The following is a 13,144-nucleotide window of genomic DNA, read 5'->3' on the forward strand; positions in this document are numbered from 1 at the left end:
ATTCTATGATTTTATGTCTCCCAGTTTTGGTTCATTACTAACATGGAATGTTTGTAAAAGATCCCATGACGTTAGACCCATAAAAACAGGGTTGTTCTCCTAAGCATCCTCGGCCAATGTATTTCCCTCAACCAAAACCACCAAAAACAGATTATCTGGTCACTACCTTACACTGCTGTTTGTGGGATCTTGCTGTGTGCAAATTTGCTGCCATGTTTCCTACATCACGGCAGCTTCAAAAAGTACATCATTGGCTAGAAGGCGCTTCGGGAAATGCTGAGGCCATGAAAGGTGCTATAGAAATGCAGGTCCTTCTTTATCCAAAAACTGGCCACGTTTTCCTCATGACTTCATTTCCATTAATTCAATGACAGAAAGTTATGCAAAGGGATCGCCTAAATTCACCTCCAGTCACACCGGAACTAATCTAAATCAGCTGGCCTATAGCCTAAAGGCTCCTGTCTCTCCAGCTCAGATGTCTCAGGGTTACTTACGTTTATATTTCTTTCTTGATGGTTAGTTATGTTTGAATGTTGTGGGCCTGGAGGCTTGGAAAGAGCTGTTAATATAAGAACTTAGAAAATAGGAACTAGAGTGGGCCATAAGACCACTTGAACCTGCTTTGCCACTTGATACTACCATGGCTCATCTCCACTTTCCCGCACCCTCCCTACATCCCTTGACTCCTTTGTTACCCAAAAATCTATCGATCTCTGTCTTGAATATACTCACTGACTGAGCAACTCTCTAGGATAGAGAATTCCCAAGGTTCACAACCCTCTGAGTGAAGAAAGGTCTCCTCATCTCAGTCCCGAAATGGCCGTCCTCTGATACTGAGACTGCGGCCCTATCTCTTCAGGCAGGGGAAGCAGCCTCAGCGCTCTTAGTGCTGTTATGGAAATCCAAAGCAGAAGACGCATGGAACTGCACTTTAGGGTATCAGAGGTGGTAGTGTTATTGCCACTACAAACCCTGTTCCCCAGTCACTGACTCCCTCACTTTCGCTGGTCACTGCCTGAGACGTAACCAGACTATTGATAATCTTGGCATTCTATTTGAACCTGAGATAAGTTTTCAACCCCCTTTCCACTCCATTCCCCTGACAGCCCACTTGCACCTCTGTAACACTGTCCGTCTCAGCCCCTTCCTCAGCCTGTCTGCTGTTGAAATCCTCGTCCATGTACTTGTTGCATCGAGGTTCAATTTGTTGCAACTATTCCAATGCTCTCGTGGAGAGCCTCCCATTTTCCACTCTCCGTAAAACTTGAGCTCATCCAAAACTCTGCTGCCCAAGTCCTAACATTCAAGGCTATGGGCCAAGTGCTGGTAAATGGGATTAGGTAGGTAGGTCAGGTGTTTCTCTCGTGTCGGTGCAGACTCGATGGGCCGAAGGGCCTCTTCTGCACTGTGTGATTCTGTGATTCTAAGTTGCACCAGGTCTTATTCACCCATCGTCCCTGAGCTTGCTGACCTACATTGGCTCCCAGTTTGGAAATGATCGTCAAAACTTCTTATTCTCATTTTCAAATGCCTCCACGGTCTTGCCCCTCCCCATCTCTGTATTCTTCTCCAGTCTTACAGCCCATCAAGATCTCTACACTGCCCCAATTCTAGCCTCTTGTACATCTCAATTTTAACCATTCCACCACTAGCGGCTGTGCTTTAGCTGGCTAGCTCCTAAGCTATGGAATTCCCTCCGTAAACCCTTCCATCTCCTTCTCCTTCTTTAAGACACTCCTTAAAACTTATTTCTTTGGCCAAACTTTTGGTCACCTGTAATAATATCCCCTTGTGTGGTCCAGAGATTTGATAATGCTCCTTTGAAGCACCTTAGGGCACTTTACTATGTTAGAGGGGCTATATAAATGCAAGTCCTTGTTGTTGTTCTGGCAGTTTTAAGTTCAAATCCAGAGACTTGAGCACACAATCCAGATTGATTCTTCACTGTGGTACTTCAGGAGTTCTCACATTGCTGGAGGAATGAGACACCAAGGCCCTGTCTACCCATTCAGGTGGACATAAATGATCCCATGGCACTATTTGTACGAGAGTAGAGATGGTCTATCCAGTATCCTAACCAAAACTTATCCCTCAAAACAGATTACCCAGTCATGATTGTTTTTGGGATGTTTCTGTGCACAAATTGCCTGCTCTGTTTCCTACATTACAAACACTGCTCTTCTTCATGGGCTGAAAACAATCTTGGCAATATCCTTAACACCAGGAGGAGATCACCTATTCAATTAAACATTTCACCTGGATAAATGTACACCTGACAATGTACCACATTGGGAGCAGCAGAGATGATTGCTGTTGGACCCAGTGCCCTTGGATTGTTGGGGCTAAAGGATCCAGGCTGCAGGCTTGTTTTGGGGTGACTGGGTTGGTACAGAGACAGAGAACATCCGGAGATCGTTGTTAGAATAAACACGTGCTGTTTATTTACAACCTAACTCTACAACCATACTTGTGTGCTCACTACATAAAACTCTGTCTTCACTCATCAGTGACTAACTCAAGACTCACTTACATAGAGGTAGCCCACACTACTCTGCTATTGGATATTAAGATCATGTGACCTTACATTACAACATTTGTCTTAAAGGTATGTTACATATCAGATTACTGCATCCCTCCCCCCTTTACTAAGAAATACATTTTACAATGTTTCAATATATCTTGTTATTTGCACAGATCAATTATTTACAAAGTCAGTCTCTCTGGGGGTTTCCTTATGCGTGTAGAATCTCTCAGCTCTACGGCTTCTGAAGCCTGCTTTGGGTTCTCCCTTACTGTAGTCATCTGAGCACCTGGTTCTACAGCAGGTACCTGCAAATCTGTTTCTTCAACCCTTTCAAGGTACAGTCAGCCCTTCAAATACATTTGTACTTGGTTGAGTTTGTTCAACAGGAAATGTTGATTCAGCCTCGAACACTGGTGGGATCACTTCTAGATATTTGGTTTCTCCACTTTGTATGTGGTCCAAGTGTCTCCTTACTATTCAATCTCTGATTTTCACATGGTAGGAAAGAGGTCGCATTAGGGCACTTATTTCACCAAACAACCATGCTGGTCCTTCTCTAAAACTTTTCACAAATACTTTTTCTCCTACATTAAATGTTCTGTCCCGACTGTGACAATCATGTCTGATATTCTGACGTTCCTGCTTGCTCTCTACCTTCCCCCCGCCCAAGTTTGGCATCATTAGGCTCAGTCTCGATCGGAGACAGCACCTCATCAACAAATCCGCAGGTGTGACACCTGTTGTCGAATGAGGGGTGGTTCTATAATGGAAAATAAATCATGCTAATTTAGATATAATCAAATCTCCAGATAATTTCTTCAGACCAGACTTGATCGTCTGAACTACTCTCTCGGTGAGTCAGTTTGAAGAAGGGTGATATGGAGATGTTTTCACATGAACAATACCATTGAGGCTTGTAAATCAGTTAAATCCAGCACTTGTGAATACTGTTCCATTATCTGATACTAGCACTTCAGGTAATCCATTTATAGCGAAGCTTTTTCATAGCCTGCCTATTGTCGCTGGAGATGTGGGCGACCTCTCTCTGTATGTATCCATCCATTTTGAATGAGAGCCTATGATAAGGAGAAATATTGTTCCATTAAAAGGTCCCACATAGTCGATGTGTGCTCACACCCGTGGCCTTCCTGGCCACTCCCAGGGGTGTAATGGGGCTGTTGCAGGTAATTTCTGTAATTGTTGACACTGCATACAACTTCTCACTGAGTTTTCTATCTCTCCATCCATTCCAGGCCACCACATAAATCTGCGTGCTATTGCCTTCATTCAGGAAATTCTGGGATGTGCACTGTGAAGTTCAGATAACAATGGCTTTCATCCTTTTGGAGGAACAATCACTCGAGCTCCCCACAATAAAATACCTTCTTGGCTGGTTATCTCGTATCTTCTCTGGAAATACGGTTTCATTTCATTAGACTCTTGTGTTTGTGACCAACCATGAAGAACTTGATTTCTCATTTTGGATAAGACAGGGTCTCGGTTTGTCCAATCTTTAATTTGCTTTGCACATATCGGTGATGAGTCCAGGAAGTTCAATAATAAAACAAGTTCTTGAGGAACTGGAACATCCTCATCTTTTACTTGCAAAGGTAAATGACTGAGTGCACCTGCATTTGCAATTTGACTTCCGGGTCTATGAATAAAAGCATTACTCATACGCTGCCAAGATCAACACCCACCTTTGTACTCTTGCTGAGGCTGCAGTCACTGAATAGTTCTAATAATGGCTTGTGGTCCGTTATGATAGTAAAATAACGACCTTGTACACATTGATGTAACTTCTCAATCTTCTCTGATTGCCGGGCCTTCTTTTCCTATTTGAGGTTACCCTTTTTCTGTGCAGTACTGAGTGTTCTCAACACATATCCTATAGGTCATTCTGATCCATCATCCATTCGATGGGAAAGCACTACTCCCACTCCATAGAGAGATGCATCACATGTTAATATCAACTCTTTCTTTGGATCAAAATGTACAAGAAGTGTAGATGATTGTAGCAACTTTTTCACTTTTGTGAAACCTTCTTCTTGTGGTGTTTGCTATAGCCAGCCCTGGTTTTTCTTGAGCATGTAATACAAGGGGTGCCAGTTCTGTCAACAAATTAGGCAAGAAGCAACCATACTAATTGATCATCCCCAAGAATGGCAGCTTGGGCTAGTAATGGTTCTTTACGAGGTTCACTAAATCATCAAAACGTTTTGAGTCTGAGGCACTGGGCACCAACAGATTCCGAATTAATCCATATGTCTTACTCCCACACGTGGACAGAAGGATCGCGCGCCCCTTCTCCTCCCCCTCCTGGAAGAAGAACACGAGGCATTCAGCATAGTGAGACCAGTCGTCTGAGGTATGGCCAGAGTTCGATTCGTCTGAATTCTTTGTTTTTTCGTGCTTTTTACCTTGCTTTTCCCATGACCTTTCATGCTTTTACTCCGGTTGCTAGTTTGTTGGTTCCAGTGTCTTTGGTTTGTTGGGCCTACAGGATCCAGGTTACACACTTGTTTCGGGGTGACCGAGTTGATACGGACACAGAGAGCATCAGGAGGTCGTTGTTAGAATAAGCACGTGCTGCTTATTTACAAACTAAACTCTGCAGCTGCCACACCTCGGACGGCTGGTCTCGCTACGTTGAACGCCTTGCGTTCTTCTTCCAGGCAAACGACATTGCGGGGGAGAAGAGTCCTCACCACCTAAAACTCTGTCTTCACTCTTCAGCAACCAACTGAAGACTCTACGCAGAGAGGTAGCCCGCGCTACTCTGCTATTGGATATTAAGATCATGTGACCTTACATTACAATGCTTGCCTTAAAGGTACATTACATATCAGATTACGACAACTGTAGACTGAAGGTGAAGCTTGAACACACAATCTTCTGATTTAGGAGTGATTATGTTAACTACTGAGCCACGGCTGATGCTCTGGCCTGAGCTGCAGTGGAATTGTTAACCTTATCACCGGAACACCACCGCCTGCTAATTCCCCTCCACAGCACTCACCGTCCTGACTTGGAAATATATCACCATTCCTTCACTGTCGCTGGATCAAAATCCTGAAACTCCCTCCAATAACACTGTACTTGCACCACGCAGACTGCAGCGGTTCAAGTACGTGTCTCATCGTCACCTTCTCAAGGGCAATAAATGCTGGCCTTGCCAGCAATGCACACACCATGTGAATGAATGAATAAAATTAAACCCACTTTAGTTGCATTTCTGTCAGATCTGCCGTGTGTTTCCAATGATTTAATTCAGATACCGGGTATGTGCAATTTTTCTCTCTTTTTCCTCATTTGGCGTGAAACTGCTAATAACATGTTAATCAAACGCTAGCATTGTATTTCACACTGGATCATGTCGCTTCAATCCTCTTCAGAGAGGGTCACCTGTGGGAAGTGTTGGACTATTTTAGACATTGTTGCATCCAGGAGGATAGCTAGGGTCCAAAAGAGAGCAACAAGGTTCGGATGTGATAAAAGCAAAATACTGCAGGTGCTGGAACCCTGAAACAAAAACAGAAAATGCTGGAAAAACTCAGCAGGTCTGACAGCATCTGCGGAGAGAAAAACAGAGTTAACGTTTCGAGTCCCTATGACTCTTCTTCAGAGCTAAAGAGAAGTGAAAATGTGGTGAAATTTATACTGTTTAAGGGGCAGTGGGGCAGGTGGAGCTGGATAGAGGGCCAGCGATAGGTGGAGGCAAAGGAGAGATTGACATAGACGTCATGAACAAAAGGACAAAGGGGGTGTTAACGGTAGTGGTAAGAGCTAAAGGAGATGCTGATGGTGACATTAAGATCAGAAAGCAGAATGTGATAATAGCAGGACAAGGGTAAGCACTCTGGAAAGAACAACATGAACAAGTGACAGATGCCCTAGTGGGGGCGGGGTAGGGGGGGAAAGGATTGAAAATAGGACAAAAGGTGGCGATAAAACAATGAATAAAAATGAAAATAAATAAAAAATAAAAACGTGGATGAAAAATTAAAAATAAAAATGAATATTTAAAAAGGGATTTAAAAAAAAGGGTTGAGGATTGAGGAGAGATTTCATGATCGGAAGTTGTTGAACTCAATGTTAAGTCTGGAAGGCTGTAAAGTGCCTAGTCGGAAGATGAGGTGCTGTTCCTCCAGTTTGAGTTGAGCTTCACTGGAACAATGCAGCAGGCCAAGGACGGACATGTGGGCATGAGAGCAGGGTGGAGTGTTGAAATGGCAAGCGACAAGGAGGTCTGGGTCATGCTTGCGGACAGACCAAAGGTGTTCTGCAAAGCGGTCACCCAGTCTGCGTTTGGTCTCTCCAATGTAGAGGAGACCGCATTGGGAGCAACGAATGCAGTAGACTAAATTGAAGGAGGTGCAAGTGAAATGCTGCTTCACTTGAAAGGAGTGTTTGGGCCCTTGGACAATGAGGAGGGAGGAGGTAAAGGGGCAGGTGTTGTGGGAGGGGGTTAAGGTGTAGGGGGTGATGGAGGAGTGGACCAGGGTGTCCCAGAGGGAATGGTCCCTACAGAATGCCAACAGGGGGGGTGAAGGGAAGATGTGTTTGGTGGTATCATGCTGGAGTTGGCGGAAATGGCGGAGGATGATCGTTTGAGTGCGGAGGCTGGTGGGGTGAAAAGTGAGGACAAGGGGGACCTTATCATGGTTCTGGGAGGGAGGGGAAGGTGTGAGGGCAGAGGCGCAGGAGATAGGTCGGACATGGTTGAGGGCCCTGTCAACCTCAGTGGGCGGGAAACCTCGGTTAAGGAAGAAGGAAGACGTGTCAAAATCGCCATTTTGGAAAGTGGCATCACTGGAACAGTTGCGACAGAGGTGAAAGAAATGAGAGAATGGGATGGAGTCCTTACAGGAACCAGGATTTGAGGAGCTGTAGCTAAGGTAGCTGTGGGAGTCGGTAGGCTTGTAATGGATATTGGTGGACAGTCTATCACCAGAAATGGAGACATGAGGTCAAGGAAGGGAAGGGAAGCGTCGGAGATGCACCATGTGAAGGTGATAGAGGGGTGGAAATTGGAAGCAAAATGGATAAAATCTTTCCAGGTCCAGACAAGAGCATGAAGCAGCACCGAAATAGTTATCGATGTACCGGAGAAAGAGTTGTGGGAGTGGGCCTGAGTAGGACTGGAACAAGGAATGTTCCACATACTCCATAAAGAGACAGACATAACTGGGACCCATTTGGGTACCCATAGCCACACCTTTTATTTGGAGGAAGTGAGACAAGTTTAAGGAGAAATTGTTCAGTAAGAGAACAAGTTCAGCCAGGCGGAGGAGAGTGGTGGTGGATGGGGATTGTTCAGGCCTCTGTTCAAGTAAGAAGGGAGAGGCCTCAGACCATCCTGGTGAAGGTGTAGAGGGATTGGACGTCCATGGTGAAGAGGAGGCGGTTAGGGCCAGGGAACTGGAAGTTGTTGATATGACGTAGGGCATCAGAGGAATCGTAGATGTAGGTGGGAAGAGACTGGACAAGTAGGGAGAGAACGGAGTCAAGATCGGAAGAAATGAGTTCCACTGGGGAAGGAACAGGCTGACACGATCGGTCTCCCGGGACAGTCCTGTTTGTGGATTTTGGGGAGGAGATAGAAGCACACTATGCAGGGCTGGGAGACCATGAGGTTGGAGGCTGTGGAGGGAAGATCTCCAGAGGAGATGAGGTCAGTGCCAGTCCTGGAAACAATGGCTTGATGTTCAGTGGTGGGGTCATGGTCCTGGGGGGAGGTAGCAGGAAGTGTGTGAGAGTTGGCGCTCAGCCTCTGCGAGGTAGAGGTCAGTGCGCCAGGCAACAACAGCACCACCCTTGTCAGCAGGTTTGATAACAAAGTCAGAGTTGGACCTGAGAGAACGGAGTGCAGCAAGTTCAGAAGAAGGCAGGTTAGAGTGGGTGAGAGGAGCAGAGAAATTGACACGGCCGATGTCACGCCAACAGTTCTCAATGAGAAGATCAAGAGCAGGTGAGAGGCCAGAGGGAGGGGTCCAAGTGGTGGAGGAAGAATACTGGAGGTGGGTGAAAGGATCCGTTGAACGGGGAGAGGACTCCTGCCCAAAGAAGTGAGCAGGGAGACAAAGGCGGCGGAAGAAGAGTTCAGCATCGTGCCGAGCCCGAAATTCACTGAGGTGAGGGCGTAAGGGTATGAAACTGAGTCCTTTGCTGAGCACTGAACGTTCAGCATCAGAGAGAGGAAGGTCAGAGGGTATGGCGTGATCACAGTGACAGGTCATGAGATGAAAGAGTAATTGGCCTGTCAACTGAGTGGTTTCAGCTTTCTTAATCCTGCAACTCCACATTGTTCCTGAGACGTCTACCCTCCCCAAGTCAGCTACATATGGTGGATTCACACCGACCTGTAAAATTCCTTCTGTATTCAACTAATAAAACTTTCATATTGGGACAGAGGGAAAGTTGGATCAAAATAAAAGGTTATTTTATGTTTCCCAGTTTTGGATTATTACCAAGATGGAATATTTGTAAAAGTCCCCATAACTTTAGAACAAGAAGAAAAGGTTTATTCCCCCAATTGTCCTTGGCCAATACTTCCCCCTCAACTAAAACCACCAAAAACAGATTATCTGGTCACTATCTTACACTGCTGCTTGTGGGATCTTGCTGTGCGCAAATTTGCTGCTGTGTTCCCTACATCACAGCAGCTTCAAAAAGTACATCATTGGCTATAAGGCACTTTGGGAAATGCTGTGGTCATGAAAGATGCTATAGAAATGCAAGTCCTTCTTTATATCCAAAATCTGGCCACATTTTCCTCAAGACTTCGTTTCCATTAATTCAATGACAGAAGGTTATGTAAAGGGATCACCTAAATTCACCTCCAGTCAAACACACCATCCTGACTTGGAAATATGTCGGCTGTTCCTTCACTGTCACTGAGTCAAAATCCTGGAACTCCCTCCCTAACAGCACTGTGGGTGTACCTACACCACATGGACACAGCGGCTCCAGAAGGCGGCTCACCACCACCTTCTCAAGGGCAATTAAGGATGGGCAACAAAATGGAGTTGAGGCACAGATTAGCCATTATGTAACTGAATGACAGAACAAGGTCTGAGGATCTGAATGGCCTCCTCCTTTTGCTAGGTTCCGATAACCACCTCGTGCAACTTTTTCCAGTAGGGGTGCTGTTAGTGAGACTCGCTCTTTAATGCCCTTGGTTCTCAGTCATTCTGCACCTGCCCATGGCTCAAGAACCTCAGCAGTCATTGGCCTTACCCGATTTCCTCATTAGCTAACTGGTTATCAATAAAACAATAAACGAGCCACTTTTTGATGAGCTGTTGGGTGATCGTTAACATTTAACATGTTGAGATGTCAGCTGTGGCTCAGTTCATAGCACCCTCGCCTTTGAATCAGAAGGTTGTGGGTTCGTGTCCCACTCCCGGAAACCAAGAACTGTGAATGTACTCGAAAGAGTTACATGCGTTCTGTTGATAACTCAAAAGAGTTAAAACAAGGTAATGTGCTTGCTTTGGCAGCACATATACTAAAATTGGAACGATACAGAGAAGATTAGCATGGCCCCTGCGCAAGGATGACACACAAATTCGTGAAGTGTTCCATAAAAAAAAAGAAAAAAAAATTAAAACAAGGTAAGAGAGCAGTTTAAAAAAATTACAAACACAAAAGCAGAATACTGCTGATGCTGAAAATCTGAAATAAAACTAGAAAATGCTGGAAACACTCAGCAGCTCTTGGCAGCATCTGCGGAGAGAGAAACGAGTTCACATTTCAGGGTGATGACTAACCGAACTGGAAAAAGTTAAGAGACGTGGCAGGTTTTCCTGAAAGAAAGAGACAAAGTTTCTTGTTTCTTGTTCCGACGCCTCCACAAGAAACTTTGTCTCTTTCTTTCAGGTGCAAAGGAATGCAAGCTCCAACAACTCATCGACACCAACACCCATCCAGGACCCTCCACCCCTGCCTGTCCCTCTGTCCCCATCCCGTCTTCCAATCCCAGACCCGGCCGCGTATTCACTATACCCCCTGACCTTCCCCTCTCCGACGCTGAACGTTCAGTGCTCAGCAAAGGACTCAGTTTCACACCCTTACGCCCTCATCTCAATGAATTTCGGGCTCGGCATGATGCTGAACTCTTCTTCCGCCGACTTCGTCTCCATGCTCACTTCTTTGGGCAGGAGTCATCTCCCCGTTCAACGGGTCCTTTTAAACGCCTCCTATATTCTCCCACCACTTGGACCCCTCCCTCTGGATTCTTACCTTCTCTTGATCTTTACATTGAGAACTGTCGGCGTGACATTAGCCGTCTCAATTTCTCTGCTCCTCTCATCCACTCTAACCTGTCTCTCTCTGAACTTGCTACACTCCGTTCTCTCAGGTCCAACCCTAACATTGTCATCAAACCTGCTGACAAGGGTGGTGCTGTTGTTGTCTGGCGCCCTGACATCTACCTCGCAGAGGCTGAGCGTCAACTCGCAGACACTTCCTCCTACCTCCCCCTGGACCATGACCCCACCACTGAACATCAAGCCATTGTTTCCAGGACTGTTGCTGACCTCATCTCCTCTGGGGATCTTCCTTCCACAGCTTCCAACCTGATAGTCGCCCAACCTCGGACGGCCCGCTTCTACCTCCTACCCAAAATCCACAAACAGGATTGTCCCGGCAGACCGATCATGTCAGCGTGTTCCTGCCCCACGGAACTCATTTCTTGCTATCTTGATTCCATTCTCTCTCCCCTTGTCCAGTCCCTTCCCACCTACATCCGCGATTTCTCTGACACCCTACATTATATCAACAATTTCCAGTTCCCTGGCCCCAACCGCCTCCTCTTCACCATGGACGTCCAATCCCTCTACACCTCCATCCCCCACCGGGATGGTCTGAGGGCTCTCAGCTTCTTCCTCGAACAGAAGCCTGAACAATCCCCATCCACCACTACTCTCCTCCGTCTGGCTGAACTTGTTCTCACACTGAACAATTTCTCCTTAAACTCCTCTCACTTCCTCCAAATAAAAGGTGTGGCTATGGGTACCCGCATGGGCCCCAGCTATGCCTGTCTCTTTATGGGGTATGTGGAACATTCCTTATTCCAGTCCTACTCCGGCCCCCTCCCACAACTCTTTCTCCGGCACATCGATGATTGCTTCGGTGCTGCTTCATGCTCTCGTCTGGACCTGGAAAAATGTATTAATTTTGTTTCCAATCTCCACCCCTCCATCATTTTCACATGGTCCATCACTGACACTTTGCTTCCCTTCCTTGACCTCTCTGTCTCAATTTCTGGTGATAGACTGTCCACCAATATTCATTACAAGCCTACTGACTCCCACAGCTACCTCGACTACAGCTCCTCACACCCCGCTTCTTGTAAGGACTCCATCCCATTCTTTCAGTTCCTTCGCCTCTGTCGCATCTGTTCTGATGATGCTACCTTCAAAAACAGCTCCTCTGACATGTCCTCCTTCTTCCTTAACCGAGGTTTTCCACCCACAGTGGTTGACAGGGCCCTCAACCATGTCCAGCCCATCTCCCGCGCATCCCGCCCTCACACCTTCTTCTCCCTCCCAGAACCATGATAGGGTCCCCCTTGTCCTCACTTTTCACCCCACCAGCCTCCGCATTCAAAGGATCATCCTCCGCCATTTCCACCAACTCCAGCATGATGCCACCACCAAACACATCTTCCCTTCACCACCCCCCTGGTGGCATTCCGCAGGGATCGTTCCCTCCGGGACACCCTGGTCCACTCCTCCATCACCCCCTACACCTCAACCCCCTCCCACAGCACCTTTCCATGCAACCGCAGAAGGTGCAACACCTGCCCCTTTACTTTCCCTCTCCTCACTGTCCAAGGGCCCAAACACTCCTTTCAAGGGAAGCAGCATTTCACTTGCACTTCCCTCAATTTGATCTACTGCATTCGCTGCTCCCAATGTGGTTTCCTCTACATTGGAGAGACCAAACGCAGACTGGGTGACCGCTTTGCAGAACACCTTTGGTCTGTCCGCAAGCATCACCCAGACCTCCCTGTCGCTTGCCATTTCAACACTCCACCCTGCTCTCATGCCCACATGTCCGTCCTTGGCCTGCTGCAATGTTCCAGTGAAGCTCAACGCAAACTGGAGGAACAGCACCTCATCCTCCGACTAGGCACTTTACAGCCTTCCGGACTGAATATTGAGTTCAACAACTTTAGATCATGAACTCTCTCCTCCATCCCCACCCCCTTTCCGATCCCCCTTTTTTCCAATAATTTATATATATTTTTCTTTTCCCACCTATTTCCAGTATTTTTAAATGTATTTCCATCCATTGTTTTATCTCTACCTTTTAGCCCATTTCGATCCCTTCCCCCCACCCCACCACCATTAGGGCTATCAGTACCTTGCTCGTCCTGCTTTCTACCCTTAATTAGCACATTCCTTTATATAATATCACCACCTTCAACACCTCTTTGTCCTTTTGTCTATGACATCTTTTGTCAATCTCCGCCTATCACTGGCCCTCTATCCAGCTCTACCTGTCCCACCCCCCCTTAAACCAGTGTTTACAAAGATTCACTTTTTGTACTTTGCTTTTGTACTCTCTGCTTCTATTTATAAAGACCAGGATTCTGGATGCCTTTTTAACTGC

The 13,144-nt window shown here is 46.4% G+C and overlaps 1 non-coding gene across 1 annotated transcript; it reads left to right on the forward strand.

Annotated features, from left to right (window-relative positions):
• The first annotated feature begins 10,010 nt into the window (after positions 1-10,010).
• Positions 10,011-10,117, forward strand: LOC144682352 (U6 spliceosomal RNA). The gene has a single exon (XR_013577003.1). It is a non-coding gene; the product is annotated as a U6 spliceosomal RNA (small nuclear RNA).
• The last annotated feature ends 3,027 nt before the right edge of the window (positions 10,118-13,144 follow it).

This window comes from Cetorhinus maximus, chromosome 6, assembly GCF_964194155.1.
Source record: "Cetorhinus maximus chromosome 6, sCetMax3.hap1.1, whole genome shotgun sequence".
NCBI classification, from domain to species: domain Eukaryota; kingdom Metazoa; phylum Chordata; class Chondrichthyes; order Lamniformes; family Cetorhinidae; genus Cetorhinus; species Cetorhinus maximus.